This window comes from Cydia splendana, chromosome 17, assembly GCF_910591565.1.
Source record: "Cydia splendana chromosome 17, ilCydSple1.2, whole genome shotgun sequence".
NCBI lineage: Eukaryota > Metazoa > Arthropoda > Insecta > Lepidoptera > Tortricidae > Cydia > Cydia splendana.
The window spans coordinates 17,159,681-17,174,056 of NC_085976.1; the positions used below are offsets into that span (position 1 = coordinate 17,159,681).

Genomic DNA, 14,376 nt, shown 5'->3' on the forward strand with positions numbered 1-14,376 from the left:
TTCACCGCATTCTGCCAACGTAAATTATGCAAAATTAATAAAATTACGTATTTTACACCCATCTGCAAAAGGGTCAAATTATTTTGCACTTTTTGATCTCATACACTTGCCATAATGTATTTATTTATTTTAAACTTTATTGCACATCAAAAGGTACAAATGGCGGACTAAATGCCTTATGGCATTCTCTACCAGTCAACCATTGGGCCAATAAGAAAAATGTCAAGGTGGGTGCAGTGAGAACCGTTTAGAAGCAAGCAAGTATTGCAGAATACGTAACTACATATACCTTATCTATATCATAATACATATATAGATATAATAAAATATGTTTAAGTACCTAATCATGCCTAACAGAAATCCTTACTATAGCACTACTAAATATTATAAATGCGATTTCGCATTACTTTCAACTAACTCTGTCTGGCAGTCTGTTACCTATTCACGCTTAAACCGCTAAACTCATTAAGATGAGGTATGGAGATAGTTTGAGTCCCGGGAAAGGACATTAGCTTTATGCTTTAAAAAACCGCAAATCGATGTACAGTTTAGTTCCTAAAAAATTTAGTATACGTGTGGCAAATGCCTAAACTGTACATCGATTTGCGGTTTTTCTTTGAATTTGGGGTCGTACGTCTCCCATTAATAGGATAGTTTTTATCATTCATCATTATTCCAAGCAGACCAACTCGCCGACGGAAGTGAAGTAGTGACTAAATAAAATATTAGATTAAGTTGTAAAGTTAGAAATTTCGAATACGTTTGGATTTGAGGAGAACTCTGTTCAATACAATATTGATATTGACAAACGAACAAAGGAAACAAGGATCTTTAACTTAAGCTTCACGTCAATGACCTTCGATATCGATTCGATAGAAGAAGAGATATCATTTTGATGTCCCAATGTAAGTTTGGATTGGCCTCCGTGGCACGAGTTTGAGCTCGACGTAACATTTAAGTGGATAACTTAAATGTTGAGCTGTATCAGGCATATCGTTGAGTGAAGTAAGGTTTCTCGAGTTAATGCCGAATTAATCCAACATTGACACCTAAGTTTATTTTTGCTTCTCTCTTGTACCGGTAAAATGGGCTTACTTTGCCCCAAAATTAGCTACAACATCAGAATTATATTTAAATTTTAAGATGAATATAATTATTGTGGTATGTTGATATAATATGCTGATTTAAAGTAGACCATCACTACTTTCACGTTGCCTAACACTTAAATTTTCGCGTTTTCGGGGTTGGTATCATAGTAAAAGTTGCTCAGTATAATCCCAAAACCTCCCTGGCAACGGGAATGCAGTTATTTTTTAGCCAACCTGTATATTGTCTAAGCCTCGTGCCGCCAATAGTACATCAAGATGTACTCAGTTTCGATAAAGGTTGCTTCATTAAAACAAACAAAGTATCTTTTCATGACCATAACCATCATGACCCTATGGCACCCCTTCCTGGATCCGCCCTTAACTGTTAACAAAATAATTTGAAGGGACATCCAGCTTGAGTCCTTGGTTTAAGGATCCCTGGCTCTGAACGTTGTGCAGTACGGACTTAGATTGGAAATCCTACGGAGCAAACCCTTACTGATTTCGATTCGACTTTAGTTTACAATAGCCGTTTGCTTAATACGAAATTGGAATTTAGGTTCTTGATCAATGATCGGTTAGAGAAGTTTGAACATTATTATAAACTAGCGACCCGCCCGCCGTGGGTTAACAACTTATACACCTAAACCGGAGCGGTGGTGGCCGAGTGGATATGACGTCCGACTTTCAATCCGGAGGTCGCGGGTTCAAATCCTGGCTCGTACCAATGAGTTTTTCGGAACTTATGTACGAAATATCATTTGATATTTACCACTAGCTTTTCGGTGAAGGAAAACATCGTGAGGAAACCTGCATACATCTGCGAAGAAATTCAAAGGTGTATGTGAAGTCCCCAATCCGCATTGGGCTAGCGTGGGGACTATAGCCCAAGCCCTCTCGCGCATGAGAGGAGGCCTGTGCCCAGCAGTGGGACGTATATAGGCTGAAATGATGATGATGATGACACCTAAACCTTCCTCAAGAATCACTCTATTGATTGGTGAAAACCGCATGATAATCCCTTGATTCGTTTTTGAGTTTATCGCGAACACAAACACAAACATACAGACGAGGCGGGGGACTTTGTTTTATAATTATAAGAAGTAGTGATGTTTTCAAAATTACGGTTGAAATATGTTTTATACAGGGTGTCCCAAAAATGCGTTAACAAATTTTTTAGGGAACATATTTCTCACTTACATGATGTAATAAAAAATTAAAACTACAATCATTCAACTACGGGTCACTCTCTAAGAATATGTCTGTGGTTCCGTCTAATTACTACGACTCTTCATACATTGTGTATGAAATTATATGGGTAGCGGCAATTAGAGAGCAGATATATTTTTGAGAGAGAGATTGAAATTTCTTTGATAAAAAATATAAAAATATTAAAAATACTCGTAGCTCTAGTATAAAATCTCTTTCAAAACTAGTGGTTATGAAACTTATGAACGTCATGCTCAGTCGTAATGAAACTTCTCCGCAAAGCTTTTTAAAAGTAATTTCCTCTCGCAAGGAACATTATTTTCTAGTTTAAATTAAAAAGGCGGAAAGCCCGTTTGATGGTATGCAATATAAACGCACACACCATATTACGTAAGTTAAGATAGAGAGATAAAATCTTTATTTAACCACCACTTACATGCATTGTGATACAATATTATTATATGTCGGAGAGTGGCTGAAATGTGCCATTTATCGCCTTCAAGAGGCGTTTTATTATGCAAACCTTGACAAATAGAGCAAACTAGGGTGTTACGTACACCTGAGTGGCGTTCGACGCAGTTCCGCCAAGGCGTCATAGAGTGCGCTGTCAAAACAATTGAAGTCGACAACAATTGAAGTTATACTGTCAATCAATCTTCTTCAGGAGAGCACGATGAGAACTAACGGGAGAACATGACGTCTGTGGCGGTTCCTGGGTCTAATCCACTGGTTTGCTTAAGATAAGAAACGTATCGCGTGCTGTGATTTGTAATGAGTCTTGTGCAGTAAAGATTGTGAGTTGAACATCGTATTTCATTGAAAGCCCTCGTCATCCACGATTGAAGGTTCTGATGTGCTGCCGATTGTATGATACGCCCACAATCCCCGACATATATAATAACAAGAGACAAAAAGAAAGTTGACAAGAGACAAAAAAAGAAAAAAAAAGAAAAGACGTATTACTCCTACAAAAAAAAAGTGCGAGTCGGACTCGCCCACCGAGGATTCCGTACTTTTTAGTATTTGTTGTTATAGCGGCAACAGAAATACATCATCTGTGAAAATTTCAACTGTCTAGTGACTGACTTGAGTCTGGAGTCTTAGTAATAGGGTCTCGTTTTTACCCTTTGGGTACGCTAAAGACTTAGCAATCTGCTAGGGGTGATGATGATGATGGATAAAAAGTTAATAACTATCCTATGTCACCCCCTCGCCAGACAAAGAATCAAGGACTTTGAACCAGGCTATCTGGAACCAAAGGAATACAAAACGCTAGCCATGAGCTCCATCATCGCCATGGAGATGGTCGAAAAAGCTCTTCAGTAGTTGAAGGATTGCTCTTTAACAGTTTTGATGGAAACTATATCACAAACTCATTTAAGTGTTAGGCAACGTGAAAGTGGTGATGGTCTACTTTGCATCGGCATATTATATCCACATACTTATTAATATATACATTTTAAAATATAAAAAATAATAATTTATTGACCCAAAAAAGAAAAACATAATAATAACAGCATAGGTACCTTCAGATCCACAGCGCAGGCTTCGTCATCATACAGATAGCTCATCCACCTCAGGTTTCGTCAAAATAAAATGTATACGTTCACATATGTCATCTGCAACATGCATCGTCAAATTTAAAAGGAAATTGGTCATTACAAAACACAAGCAAGCCATAAACCTATATCCTAATCCGGTAAGTACCCGGCACAAACGTCCCCAAAATACCAGCGGCGTTCCCGCGCTGAATAGCCACATATAAATATAATTTTAATGTTGTAGCTAGATCAGGGCAAAGTCAGCCCATTTTACCGGTACAAAAGAGAAGTAAAAATAAACTTAGATGTCAATGTAAAATCTAATCTAATCCGGCGATAAACGATGTAATGATTTATGACTTAATTAATAAAAAAAATTATATATCATTTTAATGTTGTAGCTAATTTTGGGGCAAAGTAAGCCCGTTTTACCGGTACAAGAGAGAAGCAAAAATAAACTTAGGTGTCAATGTTGGATTAATTCGGCATTAACTCGAGAAACCTTACTTCACTAAACGATGCCTGATACAGCTCAACATTTAAGTTATCCACTTAAATGTTACGTCGAGCTCAAACTCGTGCCACGGAGGCCAATCCAAACTTACATTGGGACATCAAAATGATATCTCTTCTTCTATCGAATCGATATCGAAGGTGGGGTAGGTCATTGACGTGGGGTAGCCCCTTAAACGAGTCGCTCAAAAGTCTACATAATGGACACGACCACTCTGTCAAGAGTGTAACGAAGAAGAAGAAGAAGGAAGAAGAGATATCATTTTGATGTCCCAATATGTTAGTTTGGATTGGCCTCCGTTGCACGAGTTTGAGCTCGACGAACATTGAACACAGTAGACAATTGAAATTTGGAAAGTGGATAACTTAAGGGGCAATGACCTTCGATCTGAATCCCTTAGTTTTCTAATGTTTTTTGTAGCTTATTATATTAATTAACATCAACGGCTTTAAGAAATATAATATCCCATATTTAATTCAAAGTTCATTGTCTTCGAGATATTTGGCATCAAAGTTGAACAATTTTAGGCTAAAAAACTGGTTATCTGGCCATAACTTTTGTGTTAATTAGTTTAAAATTAAAACCCTGGACACATTTTTCGAGACGTCAAAGATGAACCCAAATATGTTGGTTTCGTACATGTAAGATCGTATACTGCAAACTAGATACGAAAAAAGTGTTTTTTTTACAAACGTGTTTTTTTAGACAATGTTTAAAAAATTCATAAAAAAATAAGTATTCATTTTTTTCAAAATCCGGTGGACAAAACCGGAGATAAAAGATTGAAAAACCGATAACCGTTTGTCTTATAATTCTATCTATAGTGCAAAAAAAGTAGATACGATTCAAAACTTGTCAAAAATCGATGAAAACCTCGGATAGCCCCTTATCGCCATTCCTCCCGTAGAGCTGCTTTCCGTGAGCATTCGCTTACTGTGGCCGACGCACTGGCTTTGATGTGGTCGGTCCATCTTATTGGCGATCTTCCTCTAGCCCTGTCACCTCCCACTCAAAATGATATCTAAGCGATGCACGATGTCATTCATCCATGCGTCTCGCTCGCGCCAATAAACGTAGGTACCGACAAGTAGATAGTTAGATACCATCTTGATGTCAGTTTGAATTTAACTCACGTATAGGTACATGGTGGCCAAAAAATAAGTGCATTCCAGTTGCCAGGGAGGTTTTAAGATTATACTGAGCAACTTTTACAATGGGACCAACCCCGAAATCAAGAAAAAAAATTTACCCTCCCATAGAAAATGGACCAGCCAAAATGTATGAAACAGCCAAATTTTTTTTTCGCGGTTTCTGGGTTGGTCCCATAGTAAAAGTTGCTCAGTATAATCCCAAAACCTCCCTGGCAACGGGAATGCACTTATTTTTTGGCCATCCTGTACAAGTACAGTCACGCTCCGTGATTGTTATGCCATAAATTTAGGGTTCTTGCTAATTTGGAAATTTTATGGCGTAAGTATTGAACAACCAATTAACAATTTAACTAAGACCCTAAATGGCGCAACAATCGCGAAGCGTGATTATGGTGAATACTTTTAATTTAAGTTTTAATTTTAATTGAATTTAAGTTCAATGTTGACTTGGTTGTTTCGACTTAACAGAATAAATTTTCAACTCGCCACGGGTAAGTAGGCAATTTAAATTATACTTTAATTATTCTTCCTCTCGTAATCGTTTCCGAAAACCGAAGTCTTAGAGGTCCTAATTCCTAACTGGCTATATTTTAACGGCACCAATCCTAGGACATTAATTTGGAGTATTTATGATATTTCACCAACATCTGTAAAATTTCTGCTGCTTGCGTTAAAATCTATCCTTTATGTTTTCGATGTATTTTCACTTCTGCCGGCACTCCCGGAGTGCAACCCGTTGTTTTTTTTCTACAGTCATCTCATCGAGACAATTTTAACATACCCAAACACAATTAGGTTGCGTTGTTTTGGGGTCCATATTGGGTTGCATACAAGTTTAAGTCATATCCTTGTTCCGCATAACAACTTGTGTCATAATCATCATTGCGCATACAAATGAAAAGTCATATTATATTGTGTCATACATTTTTAGCCATAATATTTGATGACATACTCAGCAGTTGTCATATATTTTTTGTGCATATAGGTTTTGATTATAATGAATCAAATGTCATACCAGCTAAAACGATATTTATCGATACTTATAGTGTTTTTACGTATAACGTTTTGTAGCATAATAATTTTCAACCATAATGGTTTACATAAATAATTGAAGAAACTAATTTTAGCCTCTCTTAACAACTCCTCGAAAAAATATTTTCCCTAATCTCCGTCTAAACACTTAATTCGACGGAGCCCCGCTCATGCGGGCCTCCTATTTCTGCGTAGTTAGTAGTTAAGAAACCTAACGAACCTAACCTACCTACTATGATTAGTTTCTTTCATAAAAGCGTTTCTCCTACTAGAGGGGGCTCCTCTCCTTCGATCTCCTCTTTTATACGGTCTTTGTGTGGTTATGATTATGACCACATAAAGATCGAAAAAACCTTTTCCCTAATCTCCGTCCAAACACTTAATTCGACGGAGCCCCGCTCACGCGGGGCTCCTATTTCTGCATAGTTTGCCCTTCGGGCATCTAAAGAAACCTAACGAACCTAACCTACCTACTATGATTAGGTTCTTTTAAAAAACCGTTTTTCCTACTAGAGGGGGCTCCTCTCCTTCGATCTCCTCTTTTATAAGGTGTTTGTGTGGTTATGATTATGACTAAAGTAATATTTGCTTCATAGGTTGCTCACAACCATACATATTTATTATTCATGCTTTGTAACATTTATGAAAAAAACATATTATGACCACTAAATATATGACTTAATTTTTTAAGTCTATATTAATACTATGCACTGCAATACTTCGAACGAAAAGCAATTATGGATATCAAGCAGATGACTTAAAATTTTATGCGAATTAAATTTATGACTATAATAATTATGACATAACTCATTTATGACAAAAACCCAGTTATGCTCAGGAATAATTCTGACTAAAGATTTTTATAACTTACAATTTTATGCATAAAGTGTTATGACAATTAAAAATATGACAAAAGTTGTTATGCGACCAGAGGGAGTCCCGTTGTTTTGTCACAGATTTCCTATGGTTACCTCCTGTGTCCATCATCAGGCGAGCTTGATGGTGCCATAATTCTGTACTGTCACCTAATTTACAAATAGGCCAAATTTTTTACCTGTAGGTAGGTTAAGTATTTAGTATTAAGTTTTATTGTTGGTTTTTATAATATTTAAAACTTTCGCGGTTTGAACACATGTTAACTCACATTTATAGACGGGTCTAACGCGAAATTTATTCAATTACCTTCTTCTTGATCTATCTTCGGACGTGTGCGTGGATATTGTGAGTGTTGCGTGTCGGACTATTGACAATAATTAACATTATGTGTAGTGGGTGGTTTGAAAATGTGATGTCTACCCCAAACTTTTCCATACACTTTTCGTCGGGTAGTTGCACAAATCTCCGTTTTGACATTTTGCTGGGCAAATAAAGGTAATTGTATATTGTAGGTTGATTGATTTCGCGTTTCGTCTATAAATGTGAGTTAATATGTTGGTTTTTGTTTATTTAATTTAGTCCTAATTTAGGTACATATGTATGTGAGGTGTCAGCTCAATCGAATAATGGGAAGTGGATCTATACATATAATTTAGCTTGCAACATTTGACCCGAACATAGATAGAGTTAGACCAAGATAAGTCTGCAACGATTTTGATAGCATACGCAGTGTGTTATTTATAAATCATAATTTCATAGAAGTTTGAAGTTTAAAATAACACTGCACTGCGTGTGCTATCAAAATCGTTGCAGAATTTTCTTGATCTAACTCTACCAAAATCGTTTAAAAAAAAGATCGTCAGATTCCTCGTCTACATTTACTAGTTGTTAAAAAAATGCTATAACTATGTTGCTATGGCATACGACTAAAAGTAAAGGAAAATTAGTCGAACGTCACACCCTTTTACCGTTAGGCTACCAGGTAACAGCCAAATTTTTTTCGCGATTTCGGGGTTGGTCCCATAGTAAAACTTGTTCAGTATAATCTAGAAACCTCCCTGGCAACGGGAATGCAGTTATTTTTTAGCTATCCTGTATTTAACCAAATTAAAATAATTGTTTCCAATTTCTCTCTTTCTCTCGGCACTTTTCGCGCGTCCAATATGATTTCGATATAATTTTACTATTGTAATTAATTTGTAATGCACATTCGGAAATAAGGCCTTACTTATAAGTTATAACTGTACAGTACAGGGGAGAAATTCTATTTGTTATTAGGGCTTGTGCACAAATCACGCGAGGTTCGATAGGGGGAGGGGGGTCACGAAAAAATCACGATAGATCACGTTGGGGGAGGGGGGGTATAAGGGAACCTCACGTGTATTTTTCTACAGTGAACGAAACTAAGAAAAAAAACCTACCACATGAGTAGATACTTTTTCTCGGTTTCGTTAACATAAATCTTCACTCTGCTCTTCAAAATAGCGAGTCTATTTAACGAAAATAGAAAAATAAACAAGGTTTTCTATATACAATAATAATTATCTTAAAATCGAATTATCTTAAGGTCGAATAAAAAATTTTCAAAAAAATACACGTGGGGTTGTGTGGGGGGAGGGGGGTAGCCAAAAACCTTACCAAATATCACCAAGGGGAGGGGGGGTCAAAAAGTAGCCGGAAATACCTCGCGTGATTTGTGCACAACCCCTTACGACAAATAATCAATTAAAAGCGGTGTAAATTTCCGGCGGCCATTTTGTAAATTATTTCGGCTTTTATGTCGGTAATACGATATGTTTTACTTTTATAGATGTTGAATAATTTTACGGTTTAGACTCACTTGTTTTTAGTCACTCGCTTGCTGTTGGCTCTCCGGAACATGTCGCGCGAGTGACTAAAACAAGTGAGTCTAAAGTGTCTAAACCGTAAAATTTTTCAATGTTAGTATGTCTCACAACAGTTTGAATTCGATTTTTGGTTTTTAGATATGTTTGTCAGAGAGAGATTATATTACTTTTATTGCAAGACATTATTTAATTTGCAAAGTTAGTTGTTTGCTTGTCTAGTTTGATCAAATCTCGCAAGCCTTGCAAGTTTCTGTGACAACGAAGTAGAATTTTAATTAGGGCATGTTTACACATTATGTTTATTTTCCCACATAGGTATACAAGATACACTTATTGTGCCGTCGTGTACATTACATTATTGTTACATATCAGTTTGTATTATTAGTAGTAATAATTAACACTTACACAGACTAGTATCTACTCTTTACGTTACATTATGACAATCATCCCAAACATTTTTATCAATTAAATAATCTGATATTTTATAATAGGCTTTCTTAGTTAAATTGGTTTTTACAACTCTTTTAAATTAAGGTAAGGTATGTAAATCTGTTGTAGCTCGCTAGTTGTAAATCGCTAGATGTCGACTACGAAATAACACGCGTTTTGGTAAGAAAACTGATGTATGGAGTTTCCACTCTTTCTTTCCTTATATTACTCTATGATCTATGTGAACGCTTTATACTGCCAAATATGTGGAGAATCATTTTATCAAAAGCGAACAGAGGTAAAATTCTGATCCAAACACGCATGCCAGCTATTTAAAAGTAGTTGGAATTTGAAACTTATTGCGGCATAATACGGTTTATAATTGAATGAGCTTTCCAATGGCTGTTACGACTTATGCATTGTTGGAGTGGATCAACTTCTGAACTTATAAACGAGTTGAGTAGTTCCGTTAACAGGAAAGCGTACGATCGCTTGTCCATACAAACGTAACTAAGTAGGTAGTTTTCTATTTTCTCTCCGGATATTGACATGAAAAATATTTTTTCCCATCATCTATTCGGGAAAGGGCTTTTTCTCCTGCTAGGATTCAAAGTAACTCTTCTGTTCTAGGACATTATATTCTTGTTCGTTTTGCATAATATTTTTTTGTTTACATAATATTTTGAATCGTAATCATTTCCTCGTAGGTATATGAAAAACAGTAATGTGTCACATGGTAGCAAAATGACTACGCTCGGAATTCTATTATAGAATCCTACGCTTCGTTCAGGATTTAAAGTACGCCCACGGCATAGAATCAGACGTTGCTATGCGGAAATCCATATTAATTAAAACCAAAATATTAATTTGCTAATCCGCGAAAAGATAACGTGCTAGTCCATCAGTGCTAACTCGTTATACTTACTTGCGTATTTTTACATGCAATTAATGTTCCCACCCTCCCACCGTAGAAATTGCTTTTGCGCGGATTAGCAGACTAATATTTTGGTTTTAATTTTTTGTGTGAAAATATTTACTACAATGTTAATATCCACAGAGAAAAACAGGGACTACGTTTGTATGAGAAGCGGCTGCCCACTTCCCTCTTGAGTCTCTGTTAACCGGTATCGGAAAATTCGAGAAAATCGAAAGAACTCGCTAGCGCTTTGCGAAACCAGACGCGAGACGCGAGTGTTCAATTTGAGAACTTTTTAAAATGTACTGGGCTTGTGCACAAATCACGCGAGGCTTTTTCAGATACTTTTTGAACCCCCCCCACCTTATTGGTGATATTTGGTGAGGTTCTTGGCTACCCCTCCCCCACATAACCTCATGTGTAGGTAGTTTTTGAATTTTTTTCATTCCACCTAATTGTAAGATAAATAGAAGTGTCTATAGTAAATCTTGTTTATTTTTCTCATTTCGTAAAAGTATCTACTCGTACTTATGTAATAGATTTTTTTCCCTATATTCGTTCACAGTAGAAAAATACACGTGACGTCCCCTTATATACCTACCCCCTCCACCAACGTGATCTGTCGTGATTTTTATGTATCTAGCCAAGCGGTTAAGCTCTGGTTACCTCCGATAGTGGCCGTCTTCATACAAAATACTACTCCATCCATATTTAGCCGCATTATTTTGTATAGAGACGGCCGCTATATGACGGCACCGCTATCCTAGTAAAACAGAGCTTTAGGTTTTTAATTTGAACTATTTACCCGTGGCAACTATTGAGAGAACCACTATTGAATGGATTTTATTTCACACCCTTTATTGTGAAAGCAATTTCAACTGCTCTGGGAAGCTATAGCACCAATAAATAGCGTTTTGCACCCTTGGGAGCGAACACGAGGCCAAATATAAACACTGCGGTAAATTAACTATAAAGTAAATAGATACGTTGCGCGTTGCTCGAATGACCAAAGTATTTAATTTTAACTACCTACAGTAGAAGAAACACACAAACAGTGAAATATTTCGTACTTAATTTCGAAAAAGTCGTTGGTACGAGCCGGGCCTCTTACCGCTAGGCTACCTAGAGCTTTCAATATCATGCCCTGACAAAAGTTATTGTAAATATTTTAATATTATTAAACAAGATAAAGGGGTTATTATTTCTTTCGAATTCATATTATTAATACATGCTAATACAGTTATAATTGTTATCAAATCTTTAAAAAAAAGAAGTAAAACCGACTTCAAGTATTCATCAGGTTCCACTTTATCAAATGGCACTTTTTAATTGTAAATGCTTAGTTTGTTGATGGAAATACAAAAAACACTGTATGTATGCTTATAACATTCGAGGAGTTCCTTGTACCTTAACCCTCTACTAACTAATCTACTTTAATAGAACTCAACCAGAATTGATTATAAATTAAGAAAAATAGATTAATTTGGCCATGTGATCGTCTAGTGAAATTAATACATTGTGAACCTTAGTACCCATCGTCTTTTATGTGCAGACTGATTAGATTTGGATTTAATATATTTCCCCTAAAATACACTATGTAATTGTAAATATTGCTACTGTTATTTATATATTATAACACTATCGTATGAAAAACAAAATCATATGAAGAATAAATAATAAATTATATTTTTTAGATTTTATCTCCTACCGAGCCCTACCGTGACCAGTTACCATGAACAGTAGTATAAGCCCTTGTTGTTTGTAATTATATTTTCCTTTTATATCCATTCGCTAACCTAGCTAGCTAAAGGAAAATATTTATATGTAAATGATGCAAATATTAATACGTACAAACATACTTTATCTACTGTCACGCCTCGGATGAAGACGGGTCTCTAAACTAAATAATACCTATTTTATTTTGTTTTGTTTTTAATAGGTATTCCTAAGCACTATGTAATATTTACTTTTATCTGCGTTTCGGAACCTATTTTCAGACAAGAAGAAACGCCAAGAAACTCATCTGAATATTTTTACTATAAATGTATGGAATACTGAAGCAATCGTCTATTAAACATGATTTAATACCCTTAGTTACCCCTATATAGAAAAGCTCAAATTGTCACTAGTGAACTGCTTCGCCTGTCACTAGCTCCCTATAACAAAATTATTTAGTATGTCCTCAAATAAGTTTGTTCCCCTATCTCACCCAATATAATAATGTATTACCTTTAAATCATATCTAATGTACGAGCCTCAGTAACCCATCCATATGCTACTGAAACTAGACTTTAATTTGATTCTGTATTTTAAAACAGTTAACACTCTAATGTAACCAAAATATATGTGAGAGAATAAATAATAATAAAGAAAGAAATAATAAATAACCCTAACTCCCAAATAATGACTCTACCCTAACTCTACCCCAATGTCCCTATTCTAATGTGTAAATCTAGAGGCGAACCTCTATCTTTACAGGGAGGAGTGTGTGTAAGAGGGACCCTAATTTAAGCTGTAAACGTTCGGCCGACAAAACCGAGGTATTGCAAACCCTAGTGTCTGTGTGATTGCCTCCCTCCGCAGTGTAGGCCGTAGCCAAGGGTACTGACGAATAAGGCGCCCTATTCCAAATATAAAATGTGAATATATAAATATATATAACAAGACCACGCTTCTTCAATTACCAACAGATTTCAGTGAGTAAAGATTACTCTTAATGATCCACACGTGAGATCCTCACATCCCTCTGTCAGACCTTGAAGAGAACGTAAGAGGTATAATCGTCACCTGTGTAGGTAAAAAGGTTGACGCCAGGCCCCTCTCGCGACCTGGACCTAACACTCTACTGGATTCCCGGAAAAGCCTGTTTATCACCGCTAGGTTAGGCGTTTCCGGTTGATTGACCGTGCAATCAGACACTAATCTGGCTCTAAAACACAAAAAACACCAAAACACACGTAAGTATTTACACTGAACTAACAATTGAACAGTCTGACAAAAAGCAGCATAGTAGCTACGTAAAGTCAAACATCCAATCGTCAAAATAACACCTTTGTTTTAACGTCTACGGGCGAGCCAGAGATCGTGACAATCCGACGGACAAAAATAGAATAACCAGTTCCCAGCTTGGCGTGGGGGTATTTATAACCATAAAAGACATTAACGAAACGCGTTTGACGCATTTGACGCGTTAGGCGCACTTCAATATAAGATCTTTGTTATTTATTTCCTTTAAACTCGAGTACCAATCTTGAGTAGTTTTAGCAAAGAGATGTGCTTCCCATAAGACAAGTAAAGTCAAAAGAAACCCCTTGCCTCAGAAATCAAGACAAAGTTACTCTCTAACAGATGGCGCCACTCCCTTGATATTAAACAATTCTAACTCACATCAATGTAAAAAAACACGGATCAAAGCACATGACGATCCAAAATTAATAAAAATCATTTATGTCTATATGTAAATATATAAGTTTTATGGATATTTTTATACATTTTCATCTTTAGTTTCAATACTGCGTCAACAGATGGCAGCATAACCTTCGCGACTACAAAATTCACCGACAGTAATTCTCTATACACATTTCATTCTCTTTGGTTTCAGCGAATCACTTTTTCTGATTAATGGCCCACTACGAAACTTGACTCTGTTAAGTTTTTTGTTTGTTGTTTCGGATTTCTCGTGAGAATGTTTTGTTTTTATTTAAAATTAATTTACTGAATGCATACATTATAGTTACTTACATGTATTTATTTTAATTAACATTTGTACATAA

The 14,376-nt window shown here is 36.1% G+C and overlaps 1 long non-coding RNA gene across 1 annotated transcript; it reads left to right on the forward strand.

Annotated features, from left to right (window-relative positions):
• Positions 1-6,310: 6,310 nt before the first annotated feature.
• On the forward strand, positions 6,311-7,474 carry LOC134798588 (uncharacterized). Its single transcript, XR_010145225.1, has 2 exons — positions 6,311-6,488; positions 7,285-7,474. It is a non-coding gene; the product is annotated as an uncharacterized LOC134798588 (long non-coding RNA).
• The last annotated feature ends 6,902 nt before the right edge of the window (positions 7,475-14,376 follow it).